Consider the following 22,734-nt stretch of genomic DNA (forward strand, 5'->3'; position numbering starts at 1 on the left):
AGATTTGGACTCATGTGGTGGACAATTTGACATTGTCCCAGGAGAAGGCTCAACGTTTCGCTAACCGCCGGCGCTGTGTTGGTCCCCGACTTCGGGTTGGGGATTTGGTTTGGTTGTCATCTCGTCATGTTCCTATGAAGGTTTCCTCTCCTAAGTTTAAGCCTCGTTTCATTGGGCCATATAAGATTTCTGAAGTTCTTAATCCTGTGTCATTTCGTTTGGACCTTCCAGCTTCTTTTGCCATCCATAATGTGTTCCATAGGTCGTTGTTGCGGAGATACGTGGCGCCTATGGTTCCCTCCGTTGATCCTCCTGCTCCGGTGTTGGTCGAGGGGGAGTTGGAGTATGAGGTGGAGAAGATTTTGGATTCTCGTGTTTCAAGACGGAAACTCCAGTACCTGGTCAAGTGGAAGGATTATGGTCAAGAAGATAATTCCTGGGTTTTTGCCTCTGATGTTCATGCTGCCGATTTAGTTCATGCCTTTCATTTGGCTCATCCTGATCGGCCTGCGGGCTCTGGTGAGGGTTCGGTGACCCCTCCTCAAGGGGGGGGGTACTGTTGTGAATTCTATTGTCGAGCTCCCTCCTGTGGTCGTGAATGGTACTTCGATGAGTTCTGTCCGTGGGCTCCCTCTGGTGGCTGTGAGTGGAGCTGCTGCTTCTGAGGTTCCTTACACAGGTGACGTGCTTTATCCTTTGGTTGGCTGCTCTATTTAACTCCACTTAGATCGTTACTCCATGCAAGCTGTCAATGTTTCTGCATTTGTTCAGTTCGCTTTTGGATCTTTCTGGTGACCTGTCTACTCCAGCAGAAGCTAAGTTCCTGATAGTATCTAATTCGTTCATTGTTTTCTTGTCCAGCTAGATACCATGATTTTGTCTTGCTAGCTGGAAGCTCTGGGATGCAGAGTGGCATCTCCGCACCGTTAGTCGGTGCGGAGATCTTTTTGCACACTCTGCGTGGTCTTTTGTAGTTTTTGTGCTGATCGCAAAGCTATCTTTCCTATCCTCTGTCTATTTAGTAAGTCTGGCCTCCCTTTGCTGAAACCTGTTTCATTTCTGCGTTTGTGACTTTCATCTTACTCACAATCAATATATGTGGGGGGCTGCCTTTTCCTTTGGGGAATTTCTCTGAGGCAAGGTAGGCTTTATTTTCTATCTCTAGGGCTAGCTAGCTCTTAGGTTGTGACGAGGCACCTAGGGAGTGTCAGGAGCGCTCCACGGCTATTTCTAGTGTGTGTGATAGGATTAGGGATTGCGGTCAGCAGAGCTCCCACATCCCAGAGCTTGTCCTGTGTGAGTTTTAACTATCAGGTCATTCCTGGTGCTCCTAACCACCAGGTCATAACAGACGCTGGCGGAAATTCCTTGGTTACGTGAGAGCATATAAAAGCTGACTGCTACCCCACGTATTTCCAGTCTAAAAGAACACACTTTATTTTCAGCACACAGAATATATAACACAGATACACAGGGCAGGCCAATAGGAAAACAGCTGGCCAGACATACATTACAATAGCCGCAGGGGGCCGGAGCCTGCCGCTATTTACTGTGGGAATTACAAAGGTGGGGGGAGGTCAGAAAGAGAATATCTTGTCCAGGGGCGCAGCCTGTGGACTGATGCATTTCACATGGAAACTATTATACATACATATACTGCATAACATTCTTGGTGCTGGGGGGTTCTGTAACACGGCTCCCCTTTTCAGCGACGCGATCGGCATACACAGTCTGATCCTTAACGGATCGGTTTGGGGATGACCGAAGTTTATGGGGTTGGTACGAGTTCCATTTGTCGACTTAGTCCATCGGCGTTACCGTTTTGTTTGCCGGGTCTGTAGTGGATGGTGAAGTCCAGAGGTTGTAGCGCTAAACTCCACCGCAGTAATCTGGCGTTGTCTCCGGAGACCCGATTAAGCCAGACTAGGGGATTATGGTCCGTTAGGAGGAAAAACTGTCGTCCATACAAATATGGTTGTAACTTTTTGAGTGCCCATACTATTGCCAGGTACTCCTTCTCGATGGCCGCATAGCTCACTTCACGGGGCAGTAGTTTCTGACTCAGGTAAGCTACCTGGTGTTCTTGGCCGTCCGGCCCGACTTGGCTCAGTACTGCCCCTGTTATGAACAGGTAATTCAGAACCACAATGGACCTTGAAGTTCAGAGCACACAAAGTGACCTGACATTTACCAAAAACATAGGACGAGCTCTGAGACGTGGAAACTCTGCTGACCGCAATCCCTAATCCTATCACACCACACTAGAGGTAGCCGTGGATTGCGCCTAACGCTCCCTATGCAACTCGGCACAGCCTGAGAAACTAACTAGCCCTGAAGATAGAAAAATAAGCCTACCTTGCCTCAGAGAAATTCCCCAAAGGAAAAGGCAGCCCCCCACATATAATGACTGTGAGTAAAGATGAAATACAAACACAGAGATGAAATAGATTTAGCAAAGTGAGGCCCGACTTACTGAATAGACCGAGGATAGGAAAGATAGCTTTGCGGTCAACACAAAAACCTACAAACAACCACGCAGAGGGGCAAAAAGACCCTCCGCACCGACTAATGGTACGGAGGTGCTCCCTCTGCGTCTCAGAGCTTCCAGCAAGCAAGAAAAACCAATATAGCAAGCTGGACAGAAAATATAGCAAATAAAAATAACACAAGCAGAACTTAGCTTATGCAGGATAGAGAGGCCACAGGAACGATCCAGGAGGAAGCAAGACCAATACTAGAACATTGACTGGAGGCCAGGATCAAAGCACCAGGCGGAGTTAAATAGAGCAGCACCTAACGACTTAACCTCATCACCTGAGGAAGGAAACTCAGAAGCCGCAGTACCACTCTCATCCACCAAAGGAAGCTCATAGACAGAACTAGCCGCAGTACCACTCACGACCACAGGAGGGAGCTTGGCCACAGAATTCACAACATGCCCCCAATCCAAACATAGAAGCGTCTGTGTGGACCAGGAAACGTTTAGTTGAATCAGGTGCGGCCAATACAGGTGTATTGGTGAGGGCGTCCTTTAGCTGGCGGAAGGCTTCCTCACACTCTGGGGTCCAGGTTACCTGGCGGGGTTGGTTCTTACGGGTCAGATCAGTGAGGGGCTTGGCCACGCTGCTGTAATTGGGAACGAATTTCCTGGAATACCCCGCTGTCCCTAGAAACGCCATGACCTGGGTTTTAGTGCGTGGGGTGGGCCATTTTGCTATGGCCTCAATCTTGGCTGGTTCTGGTCTCTGTTTCCCACTTCCCACCCAATGCCCTAAATACTGAACCTCTGCTTTGCCCACGTGACACTTGTTTGGGTTCAGGGTGATTCCGGCCTTGTGGATCCTGTCTAATACTGTCTCTAGGTGATTTAGCTGCTCTTCCCATGTCGCGCTGTAGATGGCGATGTCATCCAGGTAGGCACACGCATAGTCCTGGAGACCATCCAGAAGCCGGTCAGCCAGCCTCTGGAAGGTCGCCGGGGCAGTCTTCATCCCGAATGGCATAACTCGAAACTGGAATAAGCCAAACGGGGTGACAAATGCCGACTTGGGAATAGCATCAGGACTAAGGGGAATCTGCCAGTAGCCTTTGCATAGATCGAAGGTGGTGAAATACTTTGCCCCTGCCAACCGGTCTAACAAGTCATTCACACGCGGCATGGGATACGCATCCGTCACTGTTTTCCCATTGAGCTTACGATAGTCTACACAAAACCGTGTAGTCCCATCCTTCTTGGGCACTAACACTACGGGGGATGCCCAGGGACTATCTGACTCTTCAATGACCCCTAAACGCAACATCTCTTGTATCTCTTGACGCATCCCTTCTCGTACAGACTCAGGGACGCGGAAGGGGGGTTGTCGCGGCGGGGTCTGATCCTGGGTCTCAATCTTGTGTTGTGCCAGGTGACTGTACCCGGGTTTCCCCGAAAACATCCTCTGTTGCTGCCTCAACAACTCCTCCGCCTGCTGTCTCTCCCGGGGACCTAAGTCTTCACCCCAGTGTACCAGGTCCCATGTTTTAGACTGAGTCCTCTCCCCTAAGACATCAGGCAAGGGAAGTCCGGCTAAATCCTCTGCTTCAGGTGCACAGATGGTCACTACCTCTTCAGGGCGCTCCCGATAGGGCTTCAGCATATTCACGTGGAACATGCGGATAAGTCTGGGGTCGTCACAATCGGCAACATTATAGGTGGTGTCGGCTATTTTCCCCACTACCTGGTAGGGCCCCTGCCATGCAGCTTGGAACTTGTTCTGCCTAGTGGGCTCTAACACCAGGACCTTCTGCCCTATTTCCAAGGTGCGCTCTCTGGCCCTCCGATCGTACCATACGCGCTGGCGCCGCTGGACCAACTGCATGTTCCCACGTACAGCCTGGGTCAGTTCCTGTAGGCGGTCCCGGAATTCCAGCACATAGGGTACAATAGGAACCCCTTCTATGAGGCCCTCCCCTTCCCAGTGTTCTAGCACTAAGTCTAGGGGTCCCCTTACCCGTCTCCCGTATACCAGTTCGAATGGGGAGAACCCCGTGGATTCTTGGGGCACCTCTCAATAGGCAAACAGGAGGTGAGGCAAGAATTTCTCCCAGTCCCTGTAGGTCCTGGTAAAAGTCCCAAGGAGTTGTTTTAACGTCCCGTTAAAGCGTTCACACAACCCATTGGTTTGCGGGTGGTACGGGGCGCTTCTAATGGACTTTACGCCGCACAGCTTCCACAGTTGGTTGGTCACCTCTGCTGTAAACTGGGTACCCTGGTCTGAGATAATCTCCCGGGGAAATCCAACCCGTGAGAAAACCTGGAGCAAGGCAGCCGCCACCGTCTCTGCCAGTAATTTAGGTAACGCAACCGCCTCTGGATACCGTGTGGCATAATCTACCACTGTCAATATATACCTTTTCCCTGACGGACTGGGTTTGGCTAACGGCCCTATCAGATCGACCGCTACTCGGCTAAATGGTTCCTCCACAATGGGGAGGGGGCGTAATTTGGCCGTGCATGGATCTCCCCTCTTGCCAATGTGCTGGCAACTGTCACAGGTCTGGCAGTATTGATGAACATCATAGGTTACCCCCGGCCAAAAGAAGTTTTGTGTCAGACGATGCCTGGTGCGACTGACGCCGAAGTGCCCGGCCAAGGGTATGTCATGAGAGATTCGCAGTAACTCCTGCCTATACGTCTTGGGAACTACCAGCTGTTGTTTTATAGTGGGGCTCGTCCCTGTGTGGTGCTGCTCTGTGATCCGGTAGAGGAGTCCCTGCTTCCATATAAACTGTTCCCCTTCCAGTACCCCTCTCCCCTCCTGTGCCTTCCCACGATATCCCTCCAATGAAGGATCCTCAAGTAACTCCCTCTTAAATTCATCTGGGGTGGCCCAAGAAATGTGTCTGGCTATGGGAATACGTGTAGGGCTGGGATGTCTTACCTGGGCCTCCTCTGAGTGTGATTCCGCCTCCGCAGCTCGAGCTTATCTCCGGGTGGTCACAGGATATGTCTCAGCCAGAGGGGCAACCGAGAAGGCAGACAACATGGGCCCCAAGTCATTTCCCAGCAAAACGTCTGCAGGCAAATCCTCCATCAAGCCGACCTCAACAAGGCCATCCCCAACTCCCCAGTTCAGGTGAATCCTGGCAGTGGGCAGTCGATGTACGGCTCCCCCTGCTACACGGACTGCCACTGTCCGGTCCGTCTTCTCTTGGTCCCGGACGAGATGAGGCTTCACAAGGGTCAAAGTTGCTCCGGAATACCTTAGTCCCTGTATCTTGTGACGTGGAGAGTTTATATACAAATATCCGCCACAGCGATGGAGTTCGAGCAGCCACACATTTTATGGGGTCCTCAATTATACCTAGTTCCATGAGACAATTTACCATACGTCTACTTGAGTTTTCATTATCGCACAATTTTTTTCTTTTTAAGGGGTCCCTCTACCTACAGCTCCAGGGCACGGCTATGGGTGCTTCATTTGCGCCCGCCTATGCAAATTTATTCCTGGGGCTGTGGGAGAGGGACCTCTTTATGTCTGAAACATGGATGAATCGCATCCTACTTTGGGTGCGATTCATTGATGACGTATTTTTTTATCTGGCAGGGATCGGAGGATTCGTTACAGTCATTTATGTCAGATTTGAATTGTAACACCTCCAATATACATCTCACATACAAATTTAATTCTAAATCTTTGGACTTCCTTGACGTATGTGTTTTTAAGGGAGAAGATGACTGTTTACACACCAATATTTATAGGAAGTCTACAGCAGTTAATTCACTCTTAAGGTACCGTCACACTTAGCGACGCTGCAGCGATACCGACAACGATCCGGATCGCTGCAGCGTCGCTGTTTGGTCGCTGGAGAGCTGTCACACAAACCGCTCTCCAGCGACCAACGATCCCGAGGTCCCCGGTAACCAGGGTAAACATCGGGTAACTAAGTGCAGGGCCGCACTTAGTAACCCGATGTTTACCCTGGTTACCAGTGTAAAAAAACAAACAGTACATACTTACATTCAGCTGTCTGTCCCTTGCCGTCTGGTTCCTGCACTGACTGCTGGCCGTAAAGTGAAAGTGAAAGCACAGCACAGCGGTGAGTCACACAGCGGTGACTCACCGCTGTGGCTGTGCTCTGCTTTCACTTTACGGCCAGCAGTCAGTGCAGGAACCAGACGGCAAGGGACAGACAGCTGAATGTAAGTATGTACTGTTTGTTTTTTTACACTGGTAACCAGGGTAAACATCGGGTTACTAAGCGCGGCCCTGCGCTTAGTTACCCGATGTTTACCCTGGTTACCAGTGAAGACATCGCTGAATCGGTGTCACACACGCCGATTCAGCGATGTCTACGGGGAGTCCAGCGACGAAATAAAGTTCTGGACTTTCTTCCCCGACCAGCGATCTCCCAGCAGGGGCCTGATCGCTGCTGCCTGTCACACTGGACGATATCGCTAGCGAGGACGCTGCAACGTCACGGATCGCTAGCGATATCGTCTAGTGTGACAGTACCTTTACATGCTACTTCCTCCCATCCCCCTGCTATGGTACGCTCTATCCCCATAGGACAATTCCTGAGGTTGAGGAGAATTTGCTTCAATGATATTGATTTCGAAGAATAAGCTCAAGATCTTAAAAAAAGATTTATTGAAAGAGGATACAGTAGACGTTCTATTAAAAAGGGATATAACCACGCCAAAAACACTACCAGACATCAAGCGTTGTACGGTCAAAAGACTCCTAAATCTAATCAAGTAGTGAGGTATATCACCAGATATCATGGACAAAATGATCTAATGAGATCATGTTTAGCCAAGTCATGGGGAATTCTCAAAGCCGACCCCATTTTAGCTCGATATATTGGCGAGGAACCAAATATTACTTACAGAAGACCCTTAAACTTAAAAGACCATTTGGTGAAGAGCCATTATGCCTATAACTCAGTTATACCATCGTTTTTAACAAATACTAAACATGCTACTGGCTGCAAATCATGTGGTAAATGTGTGGCATGTCCCAACATTGATAAGGCACAGACCTTTTGCAACTCTGAAGGGACTATAAACTATGAGATCAAACAGACCATAACATGTACAACTACAGCCGTCATTTACTATGCCACATGCCCATGCTCACTAATCTACGTGGGTATGACTACTCGTCAATTGAAAACAAGGGTTCGTGAGCATGTTTTGGGGATAAAAGCAGCCAAGGAGGTTGATGATATATCCCTATTAAAAACCATTCCTAAGCATTTTAAACTAAAACATGACTGTGAGGCATCACTTTTGAGGGTCAGAGGCATTGATAAGATAACACCTAACGAGAGAGGAGGAAAAATAAGTACGATTCTAGCACAGATGGAAACTAAATGGATATGGACTTTGAACTCCGTGTCCCCATATGGACTGAATGAAAATCTTAGCTTTGCCCCCTTTTTATAACACTCTCTTTTTTTATATACTTTACTGCTATGACTTTTAATACCACTTTTTAGTTATATATGTTGTTTTTATATTATTTTTAATTTTTGTAGTATTTGTATATTTTAGCGGCTTTTATTAACAATTGTTATTTATGTATTTTGTAGTTTAACCCCTTTACCCCCAAGGGTGGTTTGCACGTTAATGACCAGGCCAATTTTTACAATTCTGACCACTGTCCCTTTATGAGGTTATAACTCCGAAACGCTTCAACGGATCCTGGTGATTCTGACATTGTTTTCTCGTGACATATTGTACTTCATGATAGTGGTAAAATTTCTTTGATAGTACCTGCGTTTATTTGTGAAAAAAACGGAAATTTGGCGAAAATTTTGAAAATTTCGCAATTTTCAAACTTTGAATTTTTATGCAATTAAATCACAGAGATATGTCACACAAAATACTTAATAAGTAACATTTCCCACATGTCTCCTTTACATCAGCATAATTTTGGAACCAATTTTTTTTTTGTTAGGGAGTTATAAGGGTTAAAAGTTGACCAGCAATTTCTCATTTTTACAACACCATTTTTTTTTAGGGACCACGTCTCATTTGAAGTCATTTTGAGGGGTCTATATGATAGAAAATGCCCAAGTGTGACACCATTCTAAAAACTGCACCCCTCAAGGTGCTCAAAACCACATTCAAGAAGTTTATTAACCCTTCAGGTGTTTAATAGGAATTTTTGGAATGTTTAAATAAAAATGAACATTTAACTTTTTTACACAAAAAATTTACTTCAGCTCCAATTTGTTTTATTTTACCAAGGGTAACAGGAGAAATTGGACCCAAAAAGTTGTTGTCCAATTTGTCCTGAGTACGCTGATACCCCATATGTGGCAGTAAACCACTGTTTGGGCGCATGGGAGAGCTCGGAAGGGAAGGAGCGCTATTTGACTTTTCAATGCAAAATTGACAGGAATTGAGATGGGACACCATGTTGCGTTTGGAGAGCCACTGATGTGCCTAAACATTGAAACCCCCCACAAGTGACACCATTTTGGAAAGTAGACCCCCTAAGGAACTTATCTGGATGTGTGGTGAGCACTTTGACCCACCAAGTGCTTCACAGAAGTTTATAATGCAGAACCGTAAAAATAAAAAATCATATTTTTTCACAAAAATTATATTTTTGCCCCCAATTTTTTATTTTTCCAAGGGTAAGAGAAGAAATTGGACCTCAAAAGTTGTTGTCCAATTTGTCCCGAGTACGCTGATACCCAATATGTGGCAGTAAACCACTGTTTGGGCGCATGGGAGAGCTCGGAAGGGAAGGAGCGCCGTTTGACTTTTCAATGCAAAATTGACAGGAATTGAGATGGGACGCCATGTTGCGTTTGGAGAGCCACTGATGTGCCTAAACATTGAAACCCCCCACAAGTGACACCATTTTGGAAAGTAGACCCCCTAAGGAACTTATCTGGATGTGTGGTGAGCACTTTGACCCACCAAGGGCTTCACAGAAGTTTATAATGCAGAGCCATAAAAATAAAACAAAATTTTTTTCCCACAAAAATTATTTTTTAGCCCCCAGTTTTGTATTTTCCCTAGGGTAACAGGAGAAATTGGACCCCAAAAGTTGTTGTCCAATTTGTCCTGAGTACGCTGATACCCGATATGCATCTGCGTTTGCAGAGCCCCTAATGTACCTAAACAGTAGAAACCCCCCACAAGTGACACCATTTTGGAAAGTAGACCCCCTAAGGAACTCATCTTGATGTGTTGTGAGAGCTTTGAACCCCCAAGTATTTCACTACAGTTTATAACGCAGAGCCATGCAAATAAAAAATATTTTTTTTTCCACAAAAATTATATTTTAGCCCCCAGTTTTGTATTTTTCCAAGGTTAGCAGGAGAAATTGGACCCTAAATGTTGTTGTCCAATTTGTCCTGAGTACGCTGATACCCGATATGTGGGGGGGAACCACCGTTTGGGTGCATGGGAGGGCTCGGAAGGGAAGGAGCATCATTTGGATTGCAGACTTAGATGGATTGGTCTGCAGGCGTCACATTGCGTTTGCAGAGCCCCTAATGTACCTAAACAGTAGAAACCCCCCACAAGTGACCCCATATTGGAAACTAGACCCCTCAATGAACTTATCTAGATGTGTTGTGAGAACTTTGAACCCCCAAGTGTTTCACTACAGTTTATAACGCAGAGCCGTGAAAATAAAAAATCTTTATGTTTTCCCACAAAAATTATTTTTTAGCCCCCAGTTTTGTATTTTCCCAAGGGTAACAGGAGAAATTGGTCCACAAAAGTTGTTGTCCAATTTGTCCTGAGTACGCTGATACCCCATATGTTGGGGTAAACCCCTGTTTGGGCACACAGGAGAGCTCGGAAGGGAAGGAGCACTGTTTTACTTTTTCAACGCAGAATTGGCTGGAATTGAGATCGGACGCCATGTCGTGTTTGGAGAGCCCCTGATGTGCCGAAACAGTGGAAACCCCCAATTATAACTGAAACCCTAATCTAAACACACCCCTAACCCTAATTCCAACGGTAACCCTAACCACACCTCTAACCCTGACACACCCCTAACCCTAATCCCAACCCTATTCCCAACTGTAAATGTAATCTAAACCCTAACCCTAACTTTAGCCCCAACCCTAACTGTAGCCCCAACCCTAACCCTAACCCTAGCCCTAACCCTAGCCCTAACCCTAGCCCTAACCCTAACCCTAGCCCTAACCCTAACCCTAGCCCTAACCCTAACCCTAACCCTAGCCCTAACCCTAGCCCTAACCCTAGCCCTAACCCTAGCCCTAACCCTAGCCCTAACCCTAGCCCTAGCCCTAACCCTAGCCCTAACCCTATCCCTAACCCTAACCCTAGCCCTAGCCCTAACCCTAGCCCTAACCCTAGCCCTAGCCCTAACCCTAGCCCTAACCCTAGCCCTAACCCTAGCCCTAGCCCTAACCCTAGCCCTAACCCTAGCCCTAATGGGAAAATGGAAATAAATACATTTTTTTTTATTTTTCCCTAACTAAGGGGGTGATGAAGGGGGGTTTGATTTACTTTTATAGCGAGTTTTTTAGCGGATTTTTATGATTGGCAGCCGTCACACACTGAAAGACCCTTTTTATTGCAAAAAATATTTTTTGCAATACCACATTTTGAGAGCTATAATTTTTCCATATTTTGGTCCACAGAGTCATGTGAGGTCTTGTTTTTTGCGGGACGAGTTGACGTTTTTATTGAAAACATTTTTGGGCACGTGACATTTTTTTATCGCTTTTTATTCCGATTTTTGTGAGGAAGAATGACCAAAAGCCAGCTATTCATGAATTTCTATTGGGGGAGGCGTTTATACCGTTCCGCGTTTGGTAAAATTGATAAATCAGTTTTATTCTTCGGGTCAGTACGATTACAGTGATACCTCATTTATATCATTTTTTTATGGTTTGGTGCTTTTATACGATAAAAACTATTTTACAGAAAAAATAATTATTTTTGCATCGCTTTATTCTCAGGACTATAACTTTTTTATTTTTTTGCTGATGATGCTGTATGGCGGCTTTTTTTTTGCGGGACAATATGACACTTTCAGCGGTACCATGGTTATTTATATCTGTCCTTTTGATCGCGTGTTATTCCACTTTTTGTTCGGCGGTATGATAATAAAGCGTTGTTTTTTGCCTCGTTTTTTTTTTTTTTTCTTACGGTGTTTACTGAAGGGGTTAACTAGTGGGACAGTTTTATAGGTCGGGTTGTTACGGACGCGGCGATACTAAATATGTGTACTTTTATTGTTTTTTTTTTTTATTTAGATGAAGAAATGTATTTATGGGAATAATATTTTTTTTTTTTTTTCATTATTTTGGAATATTTTTTTTTATTTTTTTTACATATTTGGAAAATTTTTTTTTAACTTTTTTACTTTGTCCCAGGGGGGGACATCACAGATCAGTGATCTGACAGTTTGCACAGCACTCTGTCAGATCACTGATCTGACATGCAGCGCTGCAGCCTTCACAGTGCCTGCTCTAAGCAGGCTCTGTGAAGCCACCTCCCTCCCTGCAGGACCCGGATCCGTGGCCATCTTGGATCCGGGGCTCGAGCAGGGAGGGAGGTGAGGAGACCCTCGCAGCAACGCGATCACATCGCGTTGCTGCGGGGGGCTCAGGGAAGCCCGCAGGGAGCCCCCTCCCTGCGCGGTGCTTCCCTGCACCGCCGGCACATCGCGATCATCTTTGATCGCGGTGTGCCAGGGGTTAATGTGCCGGGGGCGGTCCGTGACCGCTCCTGGCACATAGTGCCGGATGTCAGCTGCGATAAGCAGCTGACACCCGGCCGCGATCGGCCGCGCTCCCCCCGTGAGCGCGGCCGATCGGCTATGACGTACTATCCCGTCCAGGGTCAGATAAGCCCAGGGCACCTCGACGGGATAGTACGTCTAAGGTCACAGAGGGGTTAAATATACTTACGTATTATGGCCGGCCTCTCCTCTACGTTGAACATATGGATTGGACTGATGACGTTCTGGTGGAGATGAATTAGGACGGAGTGTTCATTCTCTTCGTCATTCCAGAAGTGATATGAATCCTGAAAGAAAAATTGGACTGATATTATTATGAATGCATATTCTTTTAAAAAATTATTATTCCTTACATATATATATTTTTGCCCGTCTTTATTATTATAATATATTTTTTCTTTTCACTATTTTTGTTATTTTTGTCTTATCCTTATTTTTTGTTTAATTCACTTTTATTCATTTATTATTTATTATATATTATATATTCTTTATTATTTTTTGTTTATGATTAAGTTTGTTTGGAGTATTTAATATAACTTATCTAACAAATATATACACAGATTTATTTAGTTTTATTGTTCATATTTATTTATATTTTCTTATTTAATTATATATTTGTTGGATAATTTTATATTCTCTGCGGTCCATATGTAATTTCGTAGATTTTGTCCAGTTCTGGGACTAAGTATGTATCACCAATATGAAGACTATGTCTCCCTCCCCATTTGTTCTGTTTTGCTAGTTTAGATCGCACTTAGCGGCTAATCAGGTGATTATAGTATATCCGGCACGCAGTCTCGTTCCTCTTGTGGTGTCCCCGGTGGTGCGCCTGCGCTGTCTGCGTCCTGGAGCCCTGGCGTCCGAGTTGCGTTGTCTTAGCAACGCCGGGTACTCCGTCCCTGTGCGGGCTGGCACGTGACTCGGGCGCTTGGGCTTCTGGGTCCAACTGACGGCGCATGCGCCGCCTACACCTGGGTCATTACAACGGAACTGGTCATGATATACAGTTAGGGCCAGAAATATTTGGACAGTGATACAATTTTCGCGAGTTGGGCTCTGCATGCCACCACATTGGATTTGAAATGAAACCTCTACAACAGAATTCAAGTGCAGATTGTAACGTTTAATTTGAAGGGTTGAACAAAAATATCTGATAGAAAATGTAGGAATTGTACACATTTCTTTACAAACACTCCACATTTTAGGAGGTCAAAAGTAATTGGACAAAAACATAACCAAACAAAATATTTTTATTTTCAATATTTTGTTGCAAATCCTTTGGAGGCAATCACTGCCTTAAGTCTGGAACCCATGGACATCACCAAACGCTGGGTTTCCTCCTTCTTAATGCTTTGCCAGGCCTTTACAGCCGCAGCCTTCAGGTCTTGCTTGTTTGTGGGTCTTTCCGTCTTAAGTCTGGATTTGAGCAAGTGAAATGCATGCTCAATTGGGTTTAGATCTGGAGATTGACTTGGCCATTGCAGAATGTTCCACTTTTTGGCACTCATGAACTCCTGGGTAGCTTTGGCTATATGCTTGGGGTCATTGTCCATCTGTACTATGAAGCGCCGTCCAATCAACTTTGCAGCATTTGGCTGAATCTGGGCTGAAAGTATATCCCGGTACACTTCAGAATTCATCCGGCTACTCTTGTCTGCTCTTATGTCATCAATAAACACAAGTGACCCAGTGCCATTGAAAGCCATGCATGCCCATGCCATCACGTTGCCTCCACCATGTTTTACAGAGGATGTGGTGTGCCTTGGATCATGTGCCGTTCCCTTTCTTCTCCAAACTTTTTTCTTCCCATCATTCTGGTACAGGTTGATCTTTGTCTCATCTGTCCATAGAATACTTTTCCAGAACTGAGCTGGCTTCTTGAGGTGTTTTTCTGCAAATTTAACTCTGGCCTGTCTATTTTTGGTATTGATGAATGGTTTGCATCTAGATGTGAACCCTTTGTATTTACTGTCATGGAGTCTTCTCTTTACTGTTGACTTAGAGACAGATACACCTACTTCACTGAGAGTATTCTGGACTTCAGTTGATGTTGTGAACGGGTTCTTCTTCACCAAATTAAGTATGCGGCGATCATCCACCACTGTTGTCATCCGTGGACGCCCAGGCCTTTTTGAGTTCCTTTTTTCTCAGAATGTACCCAACTGTTGATTTTGCTACTCCAAGCATGTCTGCTATCTCTCTGATGGATTTTTTCTTTTTTTTCAGCCTCAGGATGTTCTGCTTCACCTCAATTGAGAGTTCCTTTGACCGCATGTTGTCTGCTCACAGCAACAGCTTCCAAATGCAAAACCACACACCTTGAATCCACCCCTGACCTTTTAACTACTTCATTGATTACAGGTTAATGAGGGAGACGCCTTCAGAGTTAATTGCAGCCCTTAGAGTCCATTGTCCAATTACTTTTGGTCCCTTGAAAAAGAGGACGCTATGCATTACAGAGCTATGATTTCTAAACCCTTTCTCCGATTTGGATGTGGAAACTATCATATTGCAGCTGGGAGTGTGCACTTTCAGCCCATATTATATATATAATTGTATTTCTGAACATGTTTTTGTAAACAGCTAAAATAACAAAACTTGTGTCACTGTCCAAATATTTCTGGCCCTAACTGTATAAAGGCCCTTCAGTATACACACGCCACCCCCTGACGAAGGAAAGTGTTTTCCGAAACGCGCGTCGGGGTGCGCGGTGTCAGGACCTGGCGTCTCTCCTTACAGGTAGTTTACAGATAAAATAACCTTATATTATTTCTGTCTCTTTGCACTTTGCACTTTGTTGGTGTAATATCTTTGCAGCGGTGTGCTGCCCTCACGTGTGGCTCTGCATTGTGTTCTTACTCTGATTACCCATGGCATACTGCACACTATAGGGGTGTGCTTTTATATTTTGTGGCTCAGCACACTAATACAGATATAGCACAAGGATAGACTCTCATATTTTACACTATATTTTGGTTTCTTTTGAATTTGGGTTTTGCAGTATTATTTATTATTTTTTTACAATTGTCATTGAATATTTTTTCACATATATATTTTTTTCACATTATTAGCCCATTTTTCTGTATATATATATATATATATATATATATATATATATATATATATATATATAAATAAATATATATAAATAAATAAACTTTTTTGCACTATTGCACTTTAATCTGTGCTTTTGTGCCCACAATTTGGATCTCATATATGGTGAGGCTCTGCACATCTTTTTTCGCCATAGGGTATATTTTTGTATCAACTCTATTATTGCAAAAATATTTTTTTCTGATTTTGCAAATTTGTACATATACAGGTCCTTCTCAAAAAATTAGCATATAGTGTTAAATTTCATTATTTACCATAATGTAATGATTACAATTCAACTTTCATATATTATAGATTCATTATCCACCAACTGAAATTTGTCAGGTCTTTTATTGTTTTAATACTGATGATTTTGGCATACAACTCCTGATAACCCAAAAAACCTGTCTCAATAAATTAGCATATCAAGAAAAGGTTCTCTAAACGACCTATTACCCTAATCTTCTGAATCAACTAATTAACTCTAAACACATGCAAAAGATACCTGAGGCTTTTATAAACTCCCTGCCTGGTTCATTACTCAAAACCCCCATCATGGGTAAGACTAGCGACCTGACAGATGTCAAGAAGGCCATCATTGACACCCTCAAGCAAGAGGGTAAGACCCAGAAAGAAATTTCTCAACAAATAGGCTGTTCCCAGAGTGCTGTATCAAGGCACCTCAATGGTAAGTCTGTTGGAAGGAAACAATGTGGCAGAAAACGCTGTACAACGAGAAGAGGAGACCGGACCCTGAGGAAGATTGTGGAGAAGGACCGATTCCAGACCTTGGGGAACCTGAGGAAGCAGTGGACTGAGTCTGGTGTGGAAACATCCAGAGCCACCGTGCACAGGCGTGTGCAGGAAATGGGCTACAGGTGCCGCATTCCCCAGGTAAAGCCACTTTTGAGCTACAGAGAAGCAGCACTGGACTGTTGCTAAGTGGTCCCAAGTACTTTTTTCTGATGAAAGCAAATTTTGCATGTCATTCGGAAATCAAGGTGCCAGAGTCTGGAGGAAGACTGGGGAGAAGGAAATGCCAAAATGCCTGAAGTCCAGTGTCAAGTACCCACAGTCTGTGATGGTGTGGGGTGCCATGTCAGCTGCTGGTGTTGGTCCACTGTGTTTCATCAAGGGCAGGGTCAATGCAGCTAGCTATCAGGAGATTTTGGAGCACTTCATGCTTCCATCGGCTGAAATGCTTTATGGAGATGAAGATTTCATTTTTCAGCACGACCTGGCACCTGCTCACAGTGCCAAAACCACTGGTAAATGGTTTACTGACCATGGTATTACTGTGCTCAATTGGACTGCCAACTCTCCTGACCTGAGCCCCATAGAGAATCTGTGGGATATTGTGAAGAGAAAGCTGAGAGACGCAAGACCCAACACTCTGGATGAGCTTAAGGCCGCTATTGAAGCATCCTGGGCCTCCATAACATCTCAGCAGTGTCACAGGCTGATTGCCTCCATGCCACGCCGCATTGAAGCAGTCATTTCTGCCAAAGGATTCCCGACCAAGTATTGAGTGCATAACTGAACATTATTATTTGTTGGTTTTTTTGTTTGTTATTAAAAAACACTTTTATTTGATTGGATGGGTGAAATATGCTAATTTATTGAGACAGGTTTTTTGGGTTATCAGGAGTTGTATGCCAAAATCATCAGTATTAAAACAATAAAAGACCTGACAAATTTCAGTTGGTGGATAATGAATCTATAATATATGAAAGTTTAATTGTAATCATTACATTATGGTAAATAATGAAATTTAACACTATATGCTAATTTTTTGAGAAGGACCTGTATATTAGGGCACTGTTTTTCGTTTTTTTCTGTTTCTGGGCATATTTAACATTTTTTATTCGTTTTTTATCTGTAGTAACCAGGAGTGGAGGTCACCTTTGTATATTTAGCAATATAATTGTAAACAAAAAAATTTTTTCCTAATTTGTCCTGTCATAGAATCGCGTACTTGTTTTTATTATAATCTTATGTGATATATATTTTTTATTTATGTAAATTTGTTGCCACTTCACTGTAATAAAGGCTAATTGATATTTATCTTCTGTGTGGATCCACTCTTTTTGGCGTTCCAGGTCATGGTTGTTGTGGTTGTTCTATGGGAATACGTGTAGGGCTGGGATGTCTTACCTGGGCCTCCTCTGAGTGTGATTCCGCCTCCGCAGCTCGAGCTTATCTCCGGGTGGTCACAGGATATGTCTCAGCCAGAGGGGCAACCGAGAAGGCAGACAACATGGGCCCCAAGTCATTTCCCAGCAAAACGTCTGCAGGCAAATCCTCCATCAAGCCGACCTCAACAAGGCCCTCCCCAACTCCCCAGTTCAGGTGAATCCTGGCAGTGGGCAGTCGATGTACGGCTCCCCCTGCTACACGGACTGCCACTGTCCGGTCCGTCTTCTCTTGGTCCCGGACGAGATGAGGCTTCACAAGGGTCAAAGTTGCTCCGGAATACCTTAGTCCCTGCATGCGTTTCCCATTAACCCACACGACCTGTCGATGCTGTTGTCGAATATCTGCGCGGGCTGCCTGCACGGAGTCTACTTCATGCAGCACTTCCTCCATGTCTTCCACCCCTTGGTTAGTTGTAGCCCCCAATGCCGGGTCAGCTTCGCCTTGGTAGCAGTGTACAGCAGCCCGGCGGAAGGTAGCTGTTCCCGCCTTTGGCCACTGGGTATGCTGAGTCCGGTTGGGACATTGTCTTTGCAGGTGGCCCAGCTGACGGCAGGTGTGGCATCGCTCTCCAGGGGAACTGTGGTAGGCCGGGTTTCTAGCTGGTCCCCCTACAATCTTCGGTGGTTTGGGGCCCTCCAGGTCCATGGACGGACCCCTAGTGTTCATCTTTGATCCTGACAACTGGGGCCTCCTGGCGTCATGATGTTCATCGGCCAGACGAGCGGCTTCCTCAAGAGTCATTGGCCGCCTGTCCCGAAGCTATTCCTGTGTCTCAGGGTTTAGTCCATTAAAGAATCGTTCTATCAAGAAGAGCTGGAGGATGTCCTCCTTAGTGGTTGCTTGGCTCCCTTGTACCCACTGTAGCAGTGACCGCCGTAATTTACAGGCCCATTCAGCGTGGGTATCGGTTACTCGTTTTATAAGTCCGCGGTATGCCTCTGGTGTCAGCGCATACCGGGCCAAGATCACTTCTTTGATCCGCTCATAGTCCATACAGTCCTCATCAGGTACCGTGCGATTGGCGTCCGCTGCCTGGCCTGTCAGCTTGCTGGCCAGAATCTGAACCCGTTCCTCCGGCTTCACTTGATGAAGGGCACACTGCCGCTCAAAGTCCTGCAGAAAAGCCATCAATGTCTTCCTCTGCCTCCCCCAACTGTCGGAAGGCATTATACTGGATCTTTTTGTGGCTTACTGTTGAAGGTACCTGGGCGGAAGCCAGAGCTCCCCCTGCTCGCTGACTCTCCTCTCTCCGCTCTGCCATCTCCATCTTGGCCAGGTTCACTTTGGTCCGTTCTGCCATCTCCATCTTGGCCAGCTCTATCCTGGTCCGCTCAGCCATCTTTTCCTTCAGATCAGTACGCACATCAGCCATCACCTCTCGTATGATCTCTACTGCAGGGTTTGGGCCATAGAACGCCAGTCTGTTCTTTACCTCTGTAGCATGGCTAAAGGGTTTGTAGTCGATGGGAGGTATGTGCCACATAAGTGCCTGGTTGCTGTAATGTAGCCCGGAGTATTCCTTTCTTGCACATAATCTTGTATATGTGTTTCAGGACCTGTGGTAATGTCAGACCACATGGCTAATCATGTGATGGGTTACTGGGTGGGGTTAGCTCTTTATAAGACTGGCTAATCCTTTACACAGCAGATATGTGTGGAGGTGAAACCCTCCTGGGTGTGTTACGGCTTCAGGACTGAGCCGGATGAACTGGACACTTGTTTTTCTTTACCTGAACCAAAGGCTATTTGTTTTCTGTTGTTTGCAACATGGTTTATGAAGCAATAAACCCAGTGAACTTTAAAGGAACACGTCTCCTGAGTGTCAGCCGTCGCAGCTGAGTGAGTGAAATCCTTACAATTGGTGGAGAATGCGGGCAGCGTTCCCAGCGGAGACGTGAGTTTATTTTGAATGTCCTGGGTCAAGGCTGTTGCAAGCCAGCAAGCATTGCCGGAGAAAATGGAGGACCTGCTGAAACAATTGGTCCAGATGCAGTCACAGCAGGAGAAAAGGCAGCAAGAGACCAACAGGCTGTTGATGCAGCAGATACAACAGAGCCAGCAGGAGCAACGGCAGCAGATGCAACAAAGCCAGCAGGAGCAACGGCAGCAGTTTCAACAGAGCCAGCAGCAGATGCAGCAGAGCCAGCAGGAGCAACGGCAGCAGATGCAGCAGAGCCAGCAGGAGCATCAGCAGCAGATGCAGCTTCTGGCAACCGCCATCCAGGGCAAGGCGAGCGCCCCAACCCCAGGTTTGGCTGATGACACCCACGTCCGGAAAACGGTAAGACGCGCGTTGCAGAAAATGACTCCCGGGGATGATGTTGAGGCCTTCCTGACGGTGTTTGAGAGGGTCGCTGAGAGGGAAAAACTTCCGCCAGAGCAGTGGGCAGAGGTACTTGCGCCATACCTGACGGGAGAACCCCAGAAGGCGTACTATGATTTGACCTTGCAGGATGCCAAAGAGTATCACAAATTGAAAGCCGAGATTCTCGCACGTTTGGGGGTGACACTGACTGTCAGGGCACAGCGAGTTCACTCCTGGGGCTATCACCGGGACAAACCACCTCGTTCCCAAATGTTTGATCTGTTGCACCTGGTCCAGAAATGGCTGCAGCCAGAATCCTCTGCGCCTGCACAGATGGTAGAACGGGTGATGATGGATCGGTTTGTCCATTCCCTCCCGAGGCCTATACAGTCTTGGGTTGCCCAGGGTGATCCCCAGAATGCCGACGAGCTGATCGGACTGGTTGAGAGGTACCAAGGGTTGGAAGGCTCCTTCGGGAGGCAGCCCATACCGTACTGGGGATCCCAGAAGGCAGCTGAGTCCCAAAAAGGGGTGGTGCGTCCAAGGTCACAAAGGGCGGGGGAGGTGGTGCCCAAGGTCCCCACGGGTGATATTATTTGTTGGAGGTGCCACAAGCCAGGACATATAGCTGCCCGTTGTTCCCAAACCACTGAGCAGATGGACTGCAGCATGGGACGCCGTTGTTCATACTATGCGTATCCAGCTTGCAGTGTGAACTCTCCGCCCAACGAGGGACCTCAAGCATGTCCCGTGAAGGTGAACGGTCAAGCAGTAACGGCACTGTTAGACTCGGGGAGCCTAGTGACCCTGGTGAGGGCCACTTTTCCTCTCCACCTGCTCCCGGGAAAGAAGGTCGGAGTGCGGTGCATACATGGTGATGCAAAGGACTACCCTGTGGCCAGTGTGAACATTGAAACGACATGTGGCACGGAGTCCCACATAGTCGGCGTCGTTCAGGACTTGTTGCACCCTATAATTATTGGCCGGGATTTCTGTTTGTTTTGGGATTTGTGGGGGAAAGGTTCTGAGCTCCCTAGCAAGAGTAGGGAACCAGTGAACCCGGGAAGGGTGGTGCCACACCCCGAGACAGACAGATTTCCTTTTTGTGTCCTGGCTGGAGATGAGGAGGAAGTGTCCCCTGCATCTGACATTCTGGAGTTAGAGGTATCCGGTGAAAATTTTGGGACTGCCCAACATAGGGACCCCACTCTGAGGGAAGCCTTTAATAATGTCACAGTTATTGACGGGGTGGTACAGGAGCCGGGGGCAGACACAAGATTTCCCCATTTTCTAATGAGCAGGGAGTTGTTGTACCGGGTCACGAAAATAAGGGAGGAGTTGGTAGAGCAGTTGGTAGTGCCGGGTCCATATAGACGGAAGGTGTTGGACATGGCCCATTCACACATCTTGGGTGGACACCTAGGGGTGGAAAAAACGCAGGAACGGGTTGTGCAGAGGTTCTATTGGCCTGGGTGCCACCGGGAAATAGTGAACTATTGCAGGTCCTGCCCTACATGTCAGCTAACTGCTCCCACTCCTCATTTCCGGAACCCCCTTGTGCCACTGCCCATTATTGAGGTGCCATTCGAGAGAATTGCCATGGACTTGGTCGGTCCCTTAGTTAAATCAGCCCGGGGCCATCAGTATATATTAGTCATCCTGGACTACGCCACACGCTATCCTGAGGCAATTCCCTTGAGAAATTCTTCTTCAAAGAGTATAGCTCGCGAGTTGGTCCATGTCTTTTCCCGGACAGGTCTGCCGAAGGAGATCCTGACTGACCAGGGGACACCTTTCATGAGCAAGGTGATGAGGGAACTATGCAAAGCCCTGAAAATCTCCCAGTTGAGGACCTCGGTGTACCATCCCCAGTCAGATGGCCTTGTTGAGAGATTTAACAAGACACTGAAGAGCATGCTGAGAAAAGCTATAGAGAAAGACGGTAGAGACTGGGATTGTCTCTTACCCTATTTGATGTTTTCCATTCGTGAAGTTCCACAGGCCTCCACAGGTTTCTCACCGTTTGAGCTTCTGTATGGCCGACATCCACGAGGACTCCTGGATATAGCCAAGGAAACCTGGGAAGCCGAAGTCACGCCCCACAGAAGCGTCATTGAGCATGTGGCCCTGATGCAGCAGAGGATTGCAAAGGTGATGCCTATCGTGAAAGAACACCTTCTCCAAGCACAAGAAGCTCAGGCCAGGGTCTACAACCGGTCTGCAAGAGTGAGGCAATTCAATCCGGGAGACCGAGTTCTTGTGTTAGTTCCGACAGTGGAAAGCAAGTTCTTGGCCAAATGGCAAGGGCCATATGAGGTTGTCGAGAAACTTGGTGAAGTAAACTATAAAATTCACCAACCAGGAAGACGGAAACCATTCCAAGTATACCATGTCAACCTTATCAAGCCGTGGCAAGATAGAGAGCCGACAGTAACTCCATCGTTGTTAAGCAACCCAGAAGATGAGGTTGGAGCGGTTACTATAGCGGAGACGCTATCGGAGTCCCAGAAACAGCAATGCCGGGAGTTACTACAGAAAAACAGTGACCTGTTTTCCGAGTTGCCTGGGTACACGAAGGTCATAGAGCATGAGGTCCTGACAGAGCCCCATGTGCGCGTGAACGTGAAGCCCTATAGAATTCCTGAGGCCCGTCGAGAAATAATCTCCAAGGAAGTGGAGCGTATGTTGAAGCTTGGAGTCATTGAGGAATCCAAGAGCGGTTGGTCGAGCCCAATTGTCCTGGTCCCAAAACCTGATGGGGAGTGGAGATTTTGCAACGACTATAGGAAGTTGAATGAGGTCTCCAAGTTCGACGCATATCCCATGCCCCGAGTTGATGAGCTCATCGAAAGGCTTGGGCCCGCCAGGTACATAACCACCTTGGATTTGACGAAGGGGTATTGGCAGATCCCCATG

General features: G+C 46.5%; 1 protein-coding gene across 3 annotated transcripts in view; it reads right to left on the reverse strand.

Moving 5' to 3' along the window:
* LOC138664928 (uncharacterized) overlaps window positions 1-22,734 on the reverse strand; it is a 386,930-nt gene that overhangs the window by 124,403 nt on the left and 239,793 nt on the right. For all 3 annotated transcript variants that reach the window (XM_069751973.1, XM_069751974.1, XM_069751977.1), the window contains exon 3: window positions 12,394-12,511. The gene's annotated coding sequence lies outside the window, so the exon portion shown is untranslated. The remainder of the gene's footprint in view (window positions 1-12,393; window positions 12,512-22,734) is intronic.

The sequence above is a fragment of the Ranitomeya imitator genome, chromosome 2 (genome assembly GCF_032444005.1).
Source record: "Ranitomeya imitator isolate aRanImi1 chromosome 2, aRanImi1.pri, whole genome shotgun sequence".
In the NCBI taxonomy this organism is placed as follows: Eukaryota; Metazoa; Chordata; class Amphibia; order Anura; family Dendrobatidae; genus Ranitomeya; species Ranitomeya imitator.